The sequence below is a fragment of the Apium graveolens genome, chromosome 1 (assembly GCF_009905375.1).
Source record: "Apium graveolens cultivar Ventura chromosome 1, ASM990537v1, whole genome shotgun sequence".
Lineage (NCBI taxonomy): Eukaryota > Viridiplantae > Streptophyta > Magnoliopsida > Apiales > Apiaceae > Apium > Apium graveolens.
In genome coordinates this window covers 73,939,269-73,960,614 of record NC_133647.1, presented here as the reverse complement: position 1 = coordinate 73,960,614, position 21,346 = coordinate 73,939,269, and positions in this window count along the sequence as shown.

Below are 21,346 nucleotides of genomic sequence, written 5' to 3'. Positions count from 1 at the left end.
CAGAGCTTGAAGCATTACTATGGTGACACGGTAAACCGTGAGGTACCTAGTGCCGTTTTATTATCCATTTGATATCGCATTTTTACGTCGAGCTAACGACGTAAAACAAATGCTTCTTGGGAGGCAACCCAAGTTTGTTGTACATTAGTAGGTAGTGGAAGCAAGAAGAAAAGAGAAAAACACTGAAAAATCAAAAAAACAGAAAATTTCAGGGCCAACTTCAGAAGCTGGGCGCGCCCGTGCTGATCTAGCACGCGGACGCACTGAAATTCCAGAACCAAGCACGCCCGCGCTAATTTAGCGCGCGACCGCGCCGATTTGGTAGAAGGTGAGCACGCCCGCGCTCGTCTAGCGTGCGGCCGCGCTGGGGTCCCGAATCTAGAAAAAAATAGTCTGTGAAGAGAAAATCGGGGTTTTTAATAAAAAATTAATTCCCACCCAATTTTTACTCTTCCACATCCCAAATTTCCCTTTCCAAATCAAACCCATTATTCCCATTATTCCCATAATCAATACCCACTTCTATTCCATATCTAATTCTCTTCTCCCCTCCTATATATATACATACACTTATACACAAATTTCTCCACCACTTCACAAATTCTCAAACACAATTCTCTCTCAAACACTTAACTTTTATTCTCTCTTATTCAATCCCAATGACACCCAAGAGACAAAGAACTCATGTAAGTAGCAGCACCAACGATTCTTTGAGTGCATGTGGTGTGAGGCCGAGGTTTTCAACTCCCGAAGCTGAAACGGAGTACACGAGGCTTTTCTCAAAGCCTATAGCGAAGGAGCGAGGGTTTCTGCCATCAGGGAAGGATGGTAAGTTATTGGAGATGATTCTGGTGATGGGCTGGGTTCCTTATTGCGAGGCACCCGCTGCTGTGCCCATGAGTGTTGTTCGAGAGTTCTATGCTAATGCAAAGGCGGAGAAGAATGGCTTCACTGTGGTTAGGGGATGACTGTGGAGTAAAATACTGATGCAATAAGGAGGGTGATTGAGCAGCCCGTGAGGAAGCCCGGTCAGGACACTTGGAATGATAAGACTCCGAAGAACTTTGATCTGGATCTGATTGTTGCTACTTTGTGTGTTCCTGAGACTCATTGGAAGTTCAAGAGGGGCACGACTGATTATTCCACGTTCCCTGCCTCATGCATGAACAGGGTTTCACGTTCTTAGAATTCATTTATCTGTGCTAACATCATGCCATCTTCTCATGTGCATGAGATTACTATGGAGCATGCTCGTCCATTGTGGGGTATTCTTCAGAGGGATTATGTGGATCTTGGGATGGTTATTTACTAGGGTATTTTGAGGTTCTTGAGAGGAGGTACTACGGGTTCTATACCCTATACGTCCGTTCAGACGATATGGCAGTTGGTGTTCATTGGCCCGCACATGAGCAGCTGCAGCTTCCCAGTGCTCCTATCGTGTGTTCAACGCTGTTGAACATGACATAGTGGTATGGTGGGAAGCCCGATCCTAAGGGGCTTGAATATTCTTATGACCATCTGTCAGGTGGATGGCCAGCTCTTCAGGCATATGCTGGTGGCACGACATAGGCGAGCAAGGCAGTTTGGAGAGCTGAGTTGGGTGAGGTTGGTCCACCGCAGAAGCAGCAGAAGGCGGAAGCAGGAGTAGATGTTGGAGCTGGTTTGAGCATGACGTAGTATAGGCGTCAAGCGAGGAGGATGGATGCGATGCATGACACCCTTGGTCGGTTTATACGTGATCTCACCCAGGCACTTGGGACTGCATTCAGAGCCACAAGTGTTGACATCCAGTGGCCAGTATTTGGTGAGGACTCCGTATATCCACCTCTAGAAACGCCTGACACACCACCCGTTGAGGGTAATGATCCTGATTTTGAGTAGGTATGTCTGATTCCTTACTATTACCTTCACTGAGGATAGTGAATATTTTAAGTTTGGGGGTAGTAGTTGAAGGAATATGTGTTGTTTGAGTCACATATAGTTTGCATGTTTATGATAATTTAGTGCATATAGTTGCATATTTTTCCATGTATTTTTTATTATTTTTGGTAGTTTTTATGATAGCATTTATATTATAACATGATCCCTTAGATATTTTTCCGAACGACTTGTCATAGTGATACTAGTGTAGTGATGTCGTATTTAGTAATGTTAAGTCTTGTCGAATTGATTTGCATGCTAGAGACAATTATATTTCGCTAAGTCTTATAGGTTGCTTGAGTGCTAGATCATGGTCATGGTTTGTTGTTTGTCGAGGTTTAATCGCTTGTTTATATTTAGAATTTAGGATATTCTCTTAATAATAGAATAACATGGATTTTTAAAATTAGAGAAATTGGATTTCATTGCTAGTTGTTGTGGCTAGGTGTCAAATGGCTAGTAGCCGGCTCATATTTATATGAGTAGCCTAGGGTTGAGCGAAATGGAGCGAAACACACTCATTCAGAAATTTATGAAAAAAAAGAAAAAAAAGAAAAAAAAAGTGAAAAAAAGAAAAAAGAGAAAAAATATAATAAATGTTATGTATATCACGAGTGGGCTCTTTAGTACTCGAGTTATTAAGTTCTTAGGGGACTTTGTGTCTAGTGACCTAACGCTTTTTAGTCTGGGATCCGCTAACCTAACGCTCGCTACATGGGTACTATTGTATAAGTCTTTTGTGGACCTCACTCATTGCATGGTCAAATAAGCATACTTGTTGTTTTGTTGTGAATAAAAGCATGAATCCATATAAAACTCCAAAATAAGAATTGAAGTATTATAAGTTATTTTGAGTCTAGCTTTTATTCTATTTATAACTTTGCAATTACTTTGATGAGTAGTGAGTCATGATTATTGATCTAGTTGCGGTAGTAGATCTGTAAGCAGTTGCACACACGCACGCCTCTGGTTTGTAGGTTGATTTGTGAGGATTCATTAGTCTTTATGCGAATATCTGTATTTGTTGAGATGTTGCTTGTTGATTGGTTTAGTTATTCTATTGGGGATCGTTGCATTCATTTAGTTGCATTCATGCATTTTTATTTCTTGTTCCTTGAGTCTGTTTATGCTTGAGGACAAGCATTGATTCAAGTTTGGGGGTATGTTGAGTGGCATTTATAACACTATATTACGCTCCTTAAAGCTTTGAATTGGTGTTTTTGTACTCAAGCTGTTGGTGTTTTTATGTGTTTTTGTAGTGTTTTTGCATTGCAGGCATTTTCCAGGTAATCAGGTAAATTAGCATGGTTGTAGTGCTAATTGGGTGTTTGGATGGTGTTGGAATAAAGGCTCCTGAAAAGACCTGCTCAAATCAGCAAGAATAAGAAAAGAATTCAGAATTTTATTCAGGAGGACGGCGCGTCCGTGCTGGTCATGCGCGCGGCCGCGCCCAAAGAACGGAAACTCAGCGCGCCCACGCCAGGTCAGGGTAACAGAATTCTGTTTCTATTAGGATTTTGATAGTTTGAAGCCCTGGTCAATTCTACAACATATATATAAATAAATAAAGATGTTTTGTATAAGGAGAGACGTACAAAAGCTAAGGAAAAGGAGTAAAGAAGACCGTAAAGCACAATTCAACCAAGGCGAAGAAGATCTTGTTTATTCTTGTGATTCTTTATATTAACTTGTAATGTTGGATGCTAGTTGTCTTATTCTTGAACCTTTTCTTGTGTTTCGTACTTGGTTTATTTAAGTATAAAGACTACATTATTATACCATGCTTTCATCGGAACCCACGTTGATGATGAGTCCGATTATGGGCTAATCGTTACCGTAGGGTTCTAGTGGATTTATTTATGGATTTCTTTAGTTAATTTGTTTTAATGCCTTAGTGTGTAGTGATTGTATGATAACCTAGTATTGGTTGTGCTTATTCGTCTTGTGAGCGTCGCGAACTTATAAGATAGTGTATTACTTCTTAATGAAGCGAGAGTGAATTTAAGGATTTAGAACATGCCATACTAGCATAGGTTCATGTGTTATTCTTATACATGATTCGTAGGTAATTTTAACCATCTTATTTTCCCTATGTAATCACGATAGATAACTTGTGCATTAAACCGTTATGTTGTCAAATTCTATAGACATATAGGGTCTCAATATAATTGGTGTCTATTCAGCTTCTATCTCATTTGTGGATGTCTGGTAGTATGGTATTCGTACAATGAAAGTTGGAGTTTATCGGTTTCGTGTTATGTGATTAGTGTCATCACCATTACATGCTAAGGTTAAGAACAAAAAGGCTATTGAATGAAGTACTTAATGAAGTTAGAATCCCATATTTGTGTCATATATTATTCAACTATATTTACCCTCTTTAGTTAATATTCTTTAGTATAATTCTCAATAATTAATCCTTGTACAATTAAAACCCAAATTGTTATTCGCCTTAGCATTGAATAATAGTCATATCATTGTTACATAAGTGCATAAATTACAAGGTTAACCTAAATCAGTCTATGTGGGATCAAACTAGAAATAATACTATATTACTTGCAAACGCGTATACTTGTGTGAATTTTAGCGTGTGTTTGGCAACTAACAGTGCTCACTATATTCTTCAGCTCACAGATATTAAGCTCTACGTTCGTGACTCTCTTATCGAGGATGATGGGTATTCTGTTGTTCATGGGTTGATTGTTGATTATCATCCGGCTACTATTCGTCGGGTTATAAATCAACCCGCGAGGCCTATGACTGCTGATGATTGGGTGCAGAAGACTAGGGAGGATTTGGACTTGGATTACATTTTGGCAGAGTTATGTGTTCCATGCACGGAGTGGAAGTAAAAAGCAGGCACTACTGAGCCGCTTACTTTTCCTGCTCATTGTATGAACATGTATGCTAGGGCTTGGAACCTGTTTGTGTGTTCTAATATCATTCCATCTTCAAATTCACACAAGTTTACTATGGATCGGGCTATTTTGCTGTGGGAGATTTTGAATGAAGAATATGTTGATCTCGGTTATGTAGTTCATCAGAGTATGCTGCGTTTTCTGCGAGGGGGACCACGGGGGCGATTCATCATGCCTCCATTGTTACGAAGTTGTGTACTTCGGTTGATGTTAGGTGGCCCGAGCATGAGTAGTTACAGATTCCGAGTGCAACCATTGATAGCTCGACGATTTCAGTGATGCAGGAGTGTTATGGCAGTAAAGCCCATGAGAAGGGATTTGTTTATACATATGATCATCTACCGTGTTACGACCGGTATTTTGTGTAATATTATTTACGAACTCTATATAACCTTAGAGTCAATTATAAGTATATTTATTGATTGTACATTTGTGTGAATGGAATTTGCTGCATTATAAATTACTTTATTTAGAAAATGATTTTTTTCAAAGCGAGAGTTTTATTAATTGCTCTTATTCTTGATTTATAGAGAATATTCTTTACCATGGGAAAATTATCTTTTAAAATTATTTCATTCACAAATCACAAAATTGATCTCATAAAATTTCTAAAAATTCAAGTTATTTTATGGTACAAATTTTTATAATTTTCGAGTTTTTATTTTATTTTATAAAAGTAAATCTTTGAAAATTAGTTGCTTAGTAATTAGCAATTTACATGGATACCCTTGCATGCAAATACCCTCCCATTCAACTTAAAGGGCTAAAAAGACAATTCCAACCCCACTAACTCTCATTTTACTAGCCAAATTACTTATTTGTCCTTGCATGCAAAATGACCCAATTCTTGCTAGAGGGTTACTTTTGTCAATTACTAATTCCACTCATATTTAGTCAAATCAAAACCATAAAACAAGCATAAGTTGTCATGATTATTTCATTTTTCACTCCACCCTCACCTCACTCTCTCCTCCCTCTCTTCTCCTCCCTCTCGGCTCAACCCCCTCTCGGCCTTCCCATAGCCGAAGCCCCCACCCCCTCCTTTTTCTTCATTCTTTCACTCAAACATCCATCTTATATTCAAGTAATCTTACTCCCTATATGTTGTTCATATATAATCCAAAGAGTTTAGAGTGAAAAGTTTATGTGTTGATCTTGCATATCATAGTTTTAGCTAGAACTCAAAATACAATCTTGATTCTCATAGATTTAAGGTTTTATTATTGAGGGAACTATAAGGAATGGTGAAATGCCAAGTCATGAGAGTGAAGCTCTTGTTTTTAATGGTCATTTCCCTTCCATTTGATTCGGCTATGACCATAAAGGAGCCGAATGAATGGTACTTAATGATGTTTCTTTGTGGCCTTGTTGATTTTAAATGTTTAGGTGATGATAGCTTGATTTTGGAAGTAAAAACTTGATAAAACCCTTTGCATGCTAAGTGATCATTTAGTTAGAGTTAATGCTAGGCTTGCATGTTGATTTTATGATAAAATCTATTATGGAAATCATATTATTTTGACTTGTAAATTCGAAGGTATGCATGCATAGATTTAACTCATGATTTTTGAAAATTCTTGATCATTTGGATTGATAATTGTTAATAGGCTTTAATTTTCAGTTGAGTTAAGATATTGATTTTGATTTGTGCTCCTTGATATATGATTTTAATTTGAATATATATGGAGGATATAAGTTGTTATTTTCGAAAACTTGATGACTTGTAATTAGTGTATTGTGTTAACTCTTGTTTTGCTATATTGCACCTTAGGTAAGGATGATCTCCATTAAGCCAATATTGAGTGTGGGAGTAGTAGTTAAGTATATTTCTTTGGTTGAGGTTAGGTTTGGGTTTTGATTGATGTTTGGTTGGGTTTGTCAAGTGAGAATCATGGTGGAAAGGGGAGCATTAGATTCTGCAGAATTTCAGTTTGGTACCATGAGGTTTAGAGTGAGATTTGACCTTGTCATTGTCGTGCACTTTGAGGCCCAAGTCACAGAAGTTATAACTAGGAGTATACATTAGGTTTTAGGTGTTTGTTAGAGGTTTATAGGTCGTTTGGTTAGGTGCACGAGTGAAAACACTAAAGCTGTCCAGCAGGGGACATGTTTGCTACAACTTAGAAATGGAAAGTTTTGACCATGTCATAGGTAGGCCCTCATTAGGCCCTGTTTGGCCTTAGTTAGAGGGAGTGCTAGGGGAGTTTTCCAGCAATAGTTCATAGGATTTGATTTAGAATCATGTGTTACAAGTTAGTTTAAATCAGGACCCTTTTCTGTCCGAAAACTGGGGAAACGTGGACTTTAAGCTTAGGCCTAGGGAGGGCCAAGCTAGGCCCTTGAGCCACACCAAGTTTGGGAGTTGATTTATGATCAGAAGAGTCTAGTGTAGAAGTTTTAGAGGTAAAATTGAAGTGTAAGAGTGTCAAATGCACCCAAGAAACCATAGATATCATCCTGAAATCACTATAATGAGCACATTCACCTATCACATAGTTTTAGAGCACTTATGAGTGAAGAATTGGTTGACCACCATAGTTGGAATATAGCTTAAATTCAGTAGAGTGAAAGGCCCAAGTCAGGGTCAATAGTAATTGGATTGTTTAGTAAAGGCACTTCGAGTTAGGAGGACAAAATTTGGAGTTTTGTCTAGTTTAGGGACCAAGTGACTTAAGTAAGTGGAGCGAGATCATCCAAGCTGAGTGATGCAATATAGTGTGTTATATTATTGTACTTAAATGTGGTATGTGAGCATATGTGGCTATGTGTACTATTATGCTTATAAGGTGATTGTAAATATGTGTGTATATAGGCCTAAGAGCCATTGTGTATAATTTCAGTTTACAAATAGGTTGAGTTGGTGAGAATATATTATAATGAGGTTATTATAATTCGTGTAGGATCTCGAGACGAGGGTAAACTTGCCATTAAAGTCGAGTAAAGCTTCTAGTTGCTCCTACCTGCCAGTCAAGTCAAGCCTTTCTCAAGGCAAGTGATTCAACCTACCTTTTTGTTTACACTGCAAGTGTGCGATAACCAGTTCTTGTATTTGATGCGAGTATTCTAATTCACCTTGATATACATGAACCAAGTGGTTTCAAATCTATCTTCGTATTATATGAAAATGCCATGAACCCTCAAGTGTTTATTGCAAGTAGTTTAACTTTACTTGAAGATTGTTATGCAAGTAAATCAAAAGTCATACCATGATAGTATACCAAAGTAATTGTGATATTGAACCATGTACAAGTTATACTCAGTAACCTTATCTTGATACCTAAAAGTCAGTTACTCCTTAACGTGTGTTCATGATTGCTTGATAACCCTATCCTTACCCTAAAACATGATACTCTATTATACCTTGAACTGATGCTCACTTTCTTTATATTTTAATACCTATGTCTTATCTGGAACCATTACCTTGAACCTAGTTTGACTTTGTTCCTTCATAATATCCGATAACCTTGCTAAATCTCATTGTCAAAATCCTTATAAATAGAAACCTTGCAATTCTCTTGATAAATTATAGTTTAGTGGATCATGGCCTTAAAATTTAGTGGACCTATTCCCAGTGCTTCAAAATTGATCTAGAACCCTTGATAAAGATGGTCACTGTTTAAGAAATTAACTGTCAATTGGCATCAGTTTTTTTTAAAAAAAATAAAAAGGTTAAAATTTGGTTTTCCAGTCCCAAAGGGGGACAGATATTTTCTTTAAATAGTGGATCTGGACTGAGATGAAAGTCCTTTCCGCTCTTAATTTGTAGGCTTAAAAGTTGCCTAGGGATCCCATTAATGTTCTAGAACCCAGCGAGGTTCGGGATTACTTCGCGACTGATCACCGGATGTACTCCATAGCGTCATAAAATGGTTTTTGATAAAGAAATGGTTTTGAATTGTTTTGTTACAAGTAAATGATGCCATCACCCAAAAGTTTATCTCTTGTAATTTTTAGCTCTTCCTTCACATTTTTATTCTTTTATTTTGTTTTATGTATTGTATTGTATAGCACTTGTTGAGCATTTGGCTCACTACTTGCTTTCACCCAGATATTACAGCTAGCAGATATGGTTAGATTCAAGCAGACAATGCATAAGACTTGTGATGCCGATTCGTATCTTCGAGCTCACGTAGAATAAGTGATCGTTTTGTGTCAGGACTCGATATTAAAAATCAGGTTGTAATAGTTAATAGTGTTGGGCTCTTCCAAACCCTAAACTGTAAGATCTTGGATTCAGATGTATTTATTTCCTTTTGTTAACTATTGTAATAAGTTGTATAATATATATTGTTAAGTCAGGGCGTGACAGGTTTTGGTATCAGAGCTACGGTTTAGAGTCCCTGGACATCCCAAATAGGTTATAGGATATATGTATAAGTTATAGGATATTATGCGAGAGAGTAGGTTAAGCGAATCTATTATTAATACTCCTCTTATATATATCTATGTATTGTTTGTCAGCAAAGGGCACATTCCTCATCATCCTCTGAGCCGATTGACACCATTGCTTTCTCCGTGTATGCTCAATTGAGGCGCGAGTTCGACATGCTTCAGGGAAAGTACGATCGACTATTAGACCGATTGAAGAACGTGTATCCGGATAGCTGAAACTATGAAGGAAAGCCTAAGGAGCAGATGACTGCGAGACTTGAGACTTTGGTTCAGTACGTTAACACTAAGCTTGATGAGATGCCATCACACCGAGACCGTATCGGCCAATATATCATCCAGATGGTTGCGGACGAGCTCCAGAGTATTGTGAAGACGCTTCGAGAGGATAAGACTATCAGACCCCGTTCTGACGGAGTGGAGCCTTAGTTCTTTCCATTATCTACCTTTCATGTTGATGCATTGTTGGACCTTATAGAATTCCCTGTTGATTTCCTTTAATTAAGCATGTTGTCCTTAAATTCAGACTTTATTCTAATCTTGATGTACCTTGACCTTAAAATTTCAATTTTTATGCACTATCGTTCTATTTGCTTTCAATTGTTTTTACGCCTTTATATGCATCACCCTTATTGCTTAATTTGAAACCCGGCCTCATATGTGAATAGAATGTCATGTGACACCCTACCCTCGAATTTTCTTATTATTCATACCTGTTTTGATATAACTTTTATTTCAGGATCATGCCACCCAAAAATAAGAACCCAACAACCACATCTACCACATATCCTAGTATTCTTCGATTGTTGGAAACCTTACAACAGCAAACAAATAATATAGCTCAACAACAAAGAACTCTTCAACAATAATTTGAAAACCAAGATAACCGTGAACCACACCAACTACCTGATCCACCAGTATCACCTCAACAAATTGTCACTTTCAAAGCTTTTCAGAATGTGAATCCACCTGCATTTCATGATATCACTGATCCATTAATAGCTAATAGATGGATTAAGGAAATGAAAAGAGCTTTTGAATAGGTACAGTTAGGGGACAATCAGAAGACACCATATGCTAATTACTTCCTGAAGGGCGAAGTCATTTATTGGTGGGATTCAGTGAAAGCTATGGAGGCAAATCAGCAAGTTTCTTGGGAAAGATTTAAGAAGTTATTTATGGAAAAGTATTACCCTAACTACATGCAGAATCAGATGGAGCTTAAATTTCTTGAATTGAAGCAAGGGAGTATGACTGTATTGGAGTATGAGAAGAAGTTTACGGAGCCGTCAAGGTTTGTGACAAAGTATACAAACAGTGAGGAGGAAAAAGAAAAGAGATTCCAACAAGGGTTAGAGTCTTGGATCAGAGATAGAGTGGCTATGTTTGAGCTTGATACTTATGCAGGAGTAGTACAAAAAGCTTCTCTGATTGAGAGTAATGGGATGCAGTCAAGGAAGGAAAAGGATAACAAAAAGAGAAAGGTTACATTTTATAGAGAAAAGTCTGAAGCTGGAAGCTCACAAGAAAGGAGTGTGAAAAGGGATTGGATTCCACAAAGGCGGAAATTTTCAGAAGAAGGGAAATTTGAATAAAAGACAAGAATGAAAGGGGAACAACCAGGCAAGCCAAGGGCAAGTTGGAGAAAATAGATTTCAGAGATCAGAATGCAAGATTGTGGAAAAAGACACCCCGCAGTGTGTAATAAGCTGAACATGACATGCTATAGATGCAACCAAAAGGGACATTTGGCTAACAAGTATAAGATTCCGAAGCCGGGAGTTACATGCTACAAGTGTGGAAAGATTGGACATATAGCTAGGGAGTGCAAGTCAACCGGGCCAGTCAAAGCTTTGATGAACGTGGAAAGTACTAGTACAAGCATGCCAGCTGAGGTATTGGCATTACCTTCACCACCTACAACAACTCCGCAAGCAACGGCAAGGACATTCGATTTAAAAATGAAGGACGCTGTTCAGAATTCTGAGGTGATAGCAAGTACACTTTTATTAAATAATGTCGAAGCTAAAGTATAGATTGATTCTGGAGCGACGAGATCTTTTATATCAGAAACTTTTGTTGATAAACTTCAATGTGATAAAATGGCTATGAACGAGGTAATAAATGTGGTAATTGCGAATCAAGAGAAGGTTCCTGTGAGTCAATTCTGTCCTAAGTGTGAGATTGATATCTTGGGACATAAATTTTCAGCCAACTTGATACTTTTCAAGTTGGGGGAGTTTGATATAATCTTAGGCATGGATTGGTTAGGGAAGAATAACGCTCAGATAAATTGTAAGTCCAAGAAGGTGTACTTAAAGACGGAGAGTGGAGAAAAAGTGGTATTTAAGGGACAGAGGCAAGAGCGACTGTTTCTTACAATCATCCAGGCTAAGAAGTTGCTTAGGAAAGGTTGCGAGTTGTTCCTAGCCTATCTAGTACATTCAGAAAGAGACAGCCTCAGCATAGAAGGTATTCCCGTAGTCAACAAATTTCCAGATGTGTTTCCAGATAAACTACCAGGTTTACCGCGAGATCGACAAATCGAGTTTGAGATCAACCTTGCTCTAGGCACGGAACCAGTTTCGAAGGCCCCATATAGGATGGCACCAGTAGAAATGAAAAAGTTGGCGAGCCAACTACAAGAATTGTTGGACAAAGGAGTGATACGTCCAAGTATGTCGCCATAGGGAGCACCTGTTCTGTTTGTAAAGAAGAAAGATGAAAGCATGAGGTTATGTAGAGATTATCGGGAGTTGAATAAGATGATGATTAAGAACCGATACCCGCTACCAAGAATAAATGACCTATTTGATCAGCTGAAAGGAGCAAAGTGCTTTTCCAAGATTGATTTAAGATCAGGATACCATCAATTAAAGATCAAAGAAGAAGACATCCCAAAGACAGCATTTTAGACAAGATACGGACATTATGAATTCTTAGTAATGCCTTTTGGGTTGACTAATGCTCCGACAACATTTATGGATCTGATGAACCGGGTATTTAAAAAGTATTTGGAAAAGTTTGTAGTGGTATTCATTGATGACATTCTTATCTATTCAAAGTTGGAAGAGGAACATATGCAGCATCTATGGATAGCATTGGAGATACTCCGATAAGAGAAGTTGCATGCCAAGTTTTCTAAATATGAGTTTTGGTTAAAGGAGGTTTAATTTTTGGGACATGTTATTGGAAGTGAAGGAGTTAAAGTAGATCCGGCAAAGATTGAGGTGATCATGAGTTGGGAGAGGCCAAAGACACCTCCGGAAGTGCGAAGTTTTCTAGGATTGGCAGGATATTGTAGAAGATTTGTCAAAAATTTCTCGAAAATCGCCACACCATTGACTAAGTTGACTAGGAAGAATCAAAAGTTCGAATGGAATGCAGAATGTGAAGATAACTTTCAAGAATTGAAGCAGAGGTTGGTTATAGCTCTGGTGTTAGTATTACTAGACAATCGAGGAAACTTTGTGATTTTCAGTGATGCTTCACATAAAGGACTGGGCTGTGTGCTAATGCAACACAATAAGGTGATTGCGTATGCGTCAAGACAGTTAAAACCACATGAATTGAAGTATCCTACGCATGACTTGGAATTAGCAGCTATAGTATTTGCACTTAAGATTTGGAGACATTACCTTTACGGGGAAAAGTGTGAGATCTACACGGACCACAAGAGTTTAAAGTATATTTTCACTCAGAAGGAGCTCAACATGAGGCAAAGGAGATGGTTGGAATTAATTAAGGACTATGATAGTTCGATAAATTATCATCCGGGAAAGGCGAACGTGGTAGTCGATGCTTTGAGTAGGAAGGAAAGTTTGAATATGATAGCAATACCAAAGGAATTGTCTGAAGAGATTAAGAGATTTGAATTGGAACTTTGTGATTGTGGAATAGTTGAAGAGGTTTGTCGTACAATGACTTTTCAGCCAACATTATTGGGAAAGATAAAGAAATATCAGGAAGAAGTGATGAAGCAAGAGAAAAACCAGCTAACCGGAGAAGAGATTGGTACTCAAAGGGATGAGCAAGGTATACTAAGGTTCTCCTCAAGAATTTAGATTCCTCATATACCTGAATTGAAGAATGAGATATTGCAAGAAGCCCACAATTCAAGATTTTCAATCCATCCGGGAAGCACCAAGATTTATCAAGACTCAAAGCAGAACTTTTGGTGGCCAAATATGAAGCGAGAAGTGGCAGGCTGGGTTGCGAAGTGTTATACTTGTCAAAAAGTGAAGGCAGAACATCAAAGACCAAGCGGATTAATTCAGCCCCTAAAGATTCCGGAATGGAAATGGGAAAACATTGTTATGGACTTTATAGTGGGATTGCCACGAACAAAATCTGGACATGACACTATATGGGTTATAGTTGATTGCCTTACGAAGTTGGCGCATTTTCTTCCAATTAATGATAAGTCTTCATTGGACAGATTAGTTCATCTATATGTGCGTGAAATCGTATTAAGACATGGCGTGCCTGTATCGATAGTTTCAGACAGAGATCCCCGATTTAACTCGAGATTCTGGAAGCAATTTCAAGAAAGTCTTGGCACGAAGTTAAACATGAGTACGGCGTATCATCCGCAGACTGACGGTCAAAGCGAAGAGACAATTCAAACAATCGAAGACATGTTGCGCAGTTGTGCAATTGATTTTGCAGGAAGTTGGGACGACCACCTGCCATTAATAGAATTCTCCTATAACAACAGCTATCATTCCAGTATTGACATGCCACCATACGAAGCTTTATACGGACGGAAATGCAGATCACCAACTAGTTCGGATGAAGTACGATAAGGAAATATTCTAGGCCCAGAATTGGTAAAACAATTGCATGAGACAGTCAAATTAATTCAGAAGAGGTTACTTGCTGCTCAAGATAGGCAAAGAAAGTATGCGGATCCAGCGCGTAAGGATGTCAGATTCCATGTGGGTGAAGCCGTTTTGCTAAAAGTATCACCAAGGAAAGGATTGTCTAGATTTTGCAGGAAAGGGAGGTTAGCGCCTAGATTTATTGGTCCTTTTGAAATTTTGAGTCAAGTGGAGAAGGTGGCTTATGAGTTAGCCTTACCGCCTCAGTATCAGCATGTGCATAATGTGACGCCCTCCAAACCCGGGTCAGAATTTTGGGGTCCACACACACACAACTTATGTATAACCTACTTTAAAAATAATAAAGATAATAATAATATGCAGTGACCCTACTTACCAACTACCACGGACCGCAACAGGTTAAAGTATGCACACAAGCCACACACACACACTTTATATTACAGCGTCCAAATCCCAACTATTCAAATTCAAAACTGGATATTAAATATTATTAAAAACTTTTACAAACTTAAACTATCTCAAAAGCTGTCTGCTAGCTTAACTCGATCAACCTGGACCCCTAGCTCTCGCACTGGATTGGGGATCATCTCTACCAACTGGTTCCTTCTTAACTGGAAAAGAACATAAACTATATCGCACAAATTAGCTAACTAGCTCACCAATTCACAATGACAAGAATGAGAATAATGATCATCAAATGAAAAGGGTTATGATATCAAGTGAACAATGAATAATGATTTAGAATTGGATATTATATTTTCTTTTTAAAAAACAAGGTTAGGTTGCTGATCAATCACACACTAACCCCGAGCAGGGCACAGCTCTGCTCTAATTACTGGATCCAAGGCACATATTGGCCTAACTTGACCACTAATCTGGTCTGACCACGAATCTGGTCCCTAATTTTATAAAAACAATCCAATTCTAACATAATAACAGAATAAACAATGTAAAATAATAAAAAAAAAATCATAAGCAATATTAGATGTTCAATAATGAGATGGTTTCAATCTTCATAAAGGATCAATATAGCAATTTCAAAGAATGGCTGTTAGGTAATGAAAGAATTGGATAACAAAGGAATCAACGTTTCAAGGTTACAAGGATTTGGTCTTTCAAAGCATAAGGTACAAAGGTTTGAATATGTAAGCAATTTGATTCAGTATATGGCATTTAGTTTGTATGTATTTGTGGAGTAGTATCGTATATCTGTGGTTCGTATTCGGGTATGCAATAATCAATAGTTCAGAAAGAATAAGGTTTACGGCTCCAAGATTAACAACTGGAATCAGGATTTAGGGTTCAGTGCTTCAAAGCACTTGCAATATAAAACAGGGCTATCAATCAATTACAATATATCTCGAGAAAGTTCAGAACACTTGCCTGGTACTAGCTTGCTATACTTCACTAACTTCCAATTACAACCCTCTTACTCCTCGACTATCTGCTTTCCTTTCCTAAGCCTTTCCTCTTCTGCTCACATATCATACGCATCTATCAATACTTAACTCATACGATTCTATTTGATATACATTTCTATCTACCCTTCGTTTTACCCAAATCCGATTAACGGATTGAAAGTTATGCTATAAACAAGTAAACACCAAACGTATAGACCGATAGTCAAACAACAGGTTACATATAACATGTAACACATCAAGCAATCAGTGATATATAATTTATAAAGGAGTCTCGGGTCATAAACAGGCTTTCGGGTATTTAATATGATTTTTAAAACATTTTTCGGAATTAAAACGGGTCGTTGAATCAATTTCAAAGCAATAAACAAGGTTCAATTGGCCAAATCTGGTTTCAAAATAATTTTCTAATAATTATCGAGCCTTGAAAACAATTTAAAATAATATTTTAAAGCTCGAAACTATTTTTCAGAATTTTTAAATCATTTTTAAATAACTAAATCTAATTAAATAATAAATCAAAATCAATTAATAATTAATTAAATCAATTAATCAATTAATTTTTGAATTAATTGACTAATTATTCAATTAATTATTAACTAAAATTAATTAACTAATTTATTCAGATTTATTTTTGAATCAAAAATAATTTTTGAAATTAAAATAATAATTTTTTGGAATTTTCAGAAATTAAAAATGAATTTTTTATAATTTAAATAAATAGAAAATGTGATTTTTAAACATTTTTAAAACATAAATCTTATTTCTGCAATTTCCAGAAACTTCAGGGACTAAACTTCACCATCTTCAAAAGTACAGGGACTAAACTGTAATTTTGCAGTTGATTCGCTGGAAAATTACGAGGATGGTCGAAGAACGCGTTCCCGATATCCTCACACCATATGATCTATACATCACCAGGAATCTATTCATCCAATCAAAACACATCAATAACCCCTAAGTTGGCCGGAATCTGCCGGGAAGTTCGTCGGTTTTCGGCGAGCTCGACGTAACTTTAAAAACACAACTCCCTTCAAACCATGAATCGTCTGTTAACGAGCTATACACCAATCGATTCCAAATTTCATTAGGAACACAACCCACTATATTTCAACAGCTAATAACCCCTAGAACAAAAAGCCCTAAATATCAACTAAGAACATTCATACGGGTTATAAACCCTAATTTTAAAATTCGAAAATTAAACTCAATTTTGAACATGTTATTGAACTCCAAATCAGTCATATGACATATGAAAATCATCAGGCAAATAAGCTCTACAACATGCAATCATCAAATCATTCAAACAATCATCCGAACACAAATTCATATTTTTAATCAAAATAATTCGAAAATAAATAAAAATATAGAAAATAAACCTTTGATTCTGCAGTTCTGGAACTTGTATAATCTGATAGTACTCTTCAGACCCTTCGTTTTGGTTACTCAAGCTTTCCAAACGGATTTCATTAACACCTCTGAATTGCTGTTTGATTCTTGAAAGTTAATATGAATATATAGATTTTCTCTGTAAAATTATATAATTACTGTTTGTAAATGATTTTCAGTACGAAATAAAATACAGTAAAGGCTATTTATAATTACGGAAAATTAGTATCCCGTTGGATCATTCCAGATATAAAATGGTACGTTTATTTATAAAAACAGATCCAAACGGTACCGGTTTTCGGGATAATTATCCAAATCAGTACAATTTGTATTGCGGTCTTGTTCTCAGCGTCTGGTTACACGTATTACGAGGTGATAATTGTAATAGTTAAATAAAAAGATCCCGTTTATCGAAAATACGAGTTTTATTGATTTACCGAAAGGAATAATGTATCGAAAATATTACGCCGGGACCCGCGCAGGACAAACCGTACGCCAGATTGAAAAAGTCGAAACATGGAAAATGCTCGGAATATTGCAATTAGGTTAGGAAGGAGTTCTCGGAAGAGTTTTGGGTTATAAAAATGTAAAAACGGATGATGTCGGTTGGTTTCCGATTGTATAAAATAGTTTATAAATACTCGGAATTTTTATTTATAAAATCCATATATTTCCTATAATATCATAAATCAACATAAAAATAAATAGGAAGATACGACAATTATCTATATTTTATTTTGGACATATAAAAATTAAAATACTGAATTAATATTATTTTTAAACATCCAAACACATATACCACTTAACAAATAATTCACAGAATAAATACTGGACATGCATAATATTTATTTATTAGCAAAAATAATTACACGATATATCCCAGTTATTACATCTTTCCCCCCTTAAAAGGATTCTGTCCTTAGAATCTCCTAAGAAAACAAATGAGGGTACTTTTCTCTCATATCACTTTCTAATTCCCAGATTGACTCTTCAACCTTTAGGTTTCTCCACAATACTCTTACTAACTTTACCACTTTATTCCTTAACACTTTCTCTCTTTCTTCTAGAATCTCTATCGGACTCTCTACATACGAAAAATCTACTTGAAGTTCTATTGGCTCATATTCGATTACATGCCTGGAGTCTGGATTATACTTCTTAAGCATCGATACGTGAAAAACATTGTGAATGTGCTCCATGTGCGGAGGTAACGCCAACTCATAAGCTACTTTGCCAACGCGCTTTAGAATCTCAAAAGGTCCAACATATCTTGGGCTCAGTTTTCCCTTCTTTCCAAATCGTGTCAATCCTTTCTACGGCGATACTTTCAGTAATACCAGATTTCCTTCTTCGAATTCCATATCTTTCCTTGATTGATCTGCATACTTCCTTTGACGGTCTTGTGCTGCTATCAATCTCTTCTGGATGACTTCAACAACTTCCTTTGTTTGTTGCACTAATTCAGGTCCAAGTATTTTGCGTTCTCCTACTTTGTCCCAATATACAGGAGATCGACATTTGCGTCCATAAAGAGCTTCATAGGGTGGCATCCCAATACTGGCGTGATAACTGTTATTGTAAGCAAATTCTAGCAAGGGTAAATGCTCATCCCAACTTCCTTTGAAATCAATAGCACAAACACGTAACATGTCTTCAATTGTCTGGATTGTTCTTTCGTTTTGGCCGTCCGTCTGTGGATGGTAAGCCGTACTCATATCCAGTCTCATTCCCAAACATTCCTGAAAACCTTTGCAAAATCTCGAATTAAATCTCGGATCTCGATCGAATACGATAGACACAGGGACTCCATGACGAACTGTGATTTCTTTTAGGTACATATGGACTAACTTATCTCGTGAAAATCTTTCATTTATAGGCAGAAAATGAGCTGACTTGGTAAGTCTATCCACTATAACCCAAATGGCATCATGATTGGGTATTGTCCTTGGTAATCTGACTATGAAATCCATGGCAATATGCTCCCACTTCAATTCTGGAATCTCCAATGGCTGCAACAAGCCACTTGGTCTCTGATGCTCTGCTTTAACTCTCTGACATGTATAATAGCTACTAACCCATTCCGCAATTTCCCTCTTCATATCTGGCCACCAATAATTTTCCTTTAAATCTCTGTACATTTTGGTGCTCCCTAGATGGATTGAATACCTTGAATTATGAGCTTCCTGTAAAATTTCATTCTTCAACTCCGTCACTAGTGGAATCCAAATTCTAGAAGAAAACCTAAGAATACCTTGATCCTCCTTTTGCGTGCACAATTCTTCACCTACCAAACGATTTATGTCTTGATCCATTACCTCTTCTTGACACTTCGTTATCTTTTCTAACAATTCCGGCTGGAAAGTCATACTATACACTTTTGCTTCATTTGGCTTGCAAACTCTAATCTCCAATTCCAGTTTCTGAAATTCCTTGTATATCTCTTCGGGTACTGATAACACATTCAACTTTTCTTTCTGACTTAACGCATCCACCACGACGTTTGCTTTACCGGGATGATAGTTAATCGTGTAGTCGTAATCCTAGATCAACTCTAACCACCTCCTCTGTCTCATATTAAGCTCCTTCTGTGTGAATATGTACTTCAAGCTTTTGTGATCCGTATAAATCTCGCATTTTTCTCCATATAGATAATGTCTCCAAATCTTCAAAGCGAATACTATAGTTGCTAGCTCCAAATCATGGGTAGGATACTTCTGTTCATGTGGTTTCAATTGCCTTGAAGCATACGCAATAACCTTATCGTGCTGCATCAGAACGCATCCGAGTCCTTTATGAGAAGCATCTCTATAGATTACGGGATTTCCTTGATCATCTGGAAGTGACAAAATAGGTGCTATAATTAATCTTCACTTAAATTCCTGAAAACTTTCTTCACATTTATCATTCCCTATAAACTTTTCATTCTTCCGTGTAAGCTTTGTCAGTGGTGTCGCAATCCTTGAGAAATTTTGAATGAATTGGCGATAATATCCCGCTAATCTCAAGAAACTTCTTACCTCTGTTGGTGTTCTTGGTCTTTCCCAATTTGTAATTTCTTCAATCTTCGCTGGGTCCACTTTGATCCCTTCATTACTGACTATGTGTCCTAAGAACTGGACTTCCTGTAACCAAAACTCACACTTCGAGAATTTAGCATATAACTTTTTCTTCCTCAAAATCTCCAAAACTGTCCTCAAATGTTCTGCATGATCCTCTTCTTCCTTTGAATAAATCAAAATATTAACTTTAAACACAATAACAAAGTTGTCCAAGTATTCCTTGAAAATTCTGTTCATCAGGTCCATGAATGCTGCCGGGGCATTGGTTAATCCAAAAGACATCACTAAAAATTCATAATGTCCATACCTTGTTCCACATGTTCCATTATGAAATGGTATCTGATTCTGATGTGCTTAGTCATTGAATGTTGCACTAAATTTTCTGTCTTTGCAATAGCACTTTGATTATCATAATATATAGGAATAGAAGAATAGTCTAACCCATAATAAAGCAGCTGATTCTTCATCCATAGAATCTGAGCACAACAGCTTCCTGCAGTAATATATTCTGCTTCTGCAGTTGAAGTGGAAATTGACTTTTGTTTCTTGCTGTACAAAGAAACCAATCTGCCTCCAAGAAATTGGCAGCTTCCAAAAGTACTTTTCCTGTCTATTTTGCATCCTGAAAAATCAACATCTGAATATCCAATTAGCTTAAAGTCTGAATCTTTAGGATACCATAATCCCAGATTCATGGTGCCTTTGAGATACTTAAAAATTCCTTTTTACAGCTAATATATGAGGTTCTCTAGGGTCATCTTGGAACCTTGCACATAGACAGGTAGCATACATGATATCAGGTCTACTAGCAGTTAGATATAGGAGTGAGACAAATTATACCTCTGTAGTTAGTTATATCTACTGAAGAACCAGTATTTAAATCTAACTTGGTTGCAGTGGCCATATGAATTGATGCAGTTGAGCAATCTTGAATTCCAAATCATTTGAGTAAGTTCCCGGTGTTTGATTTATGAAGATGCCTTCATTAGTCTGTTTAACTTGTAACCCCAGAAAGTAACTCAATTCTCTCATCATACTCATCTGATACCTAGACTGCATTAGCTTTGCAAATCTCTCACAAAGTTTGTCATTAGTAGATCCAAAAATGATATCATCAACATATATATGTACTAATACCAAGTCCTTACCATGGTATTTATAAAAGAGAGTTTTATCAATTGTACCTCTTATGAAACCATTCTCTAGCAGAATTAGAGGAAGTGTTTCATACCAGGCCCTTGGAGCTTGCTTCAATCTATAGAGTTCTTTATCCAGTAAGTAGACATGATCTGGATACCTTGGATCAATGAACCCTGTAGGCTGTTTAAGATAAACTTCCTCTTCGAGTTCTCCATTTAAGAATGCACTCTTCACATCCATTTGGAACACCTTCATCTTCTTGTGAGCAGCAT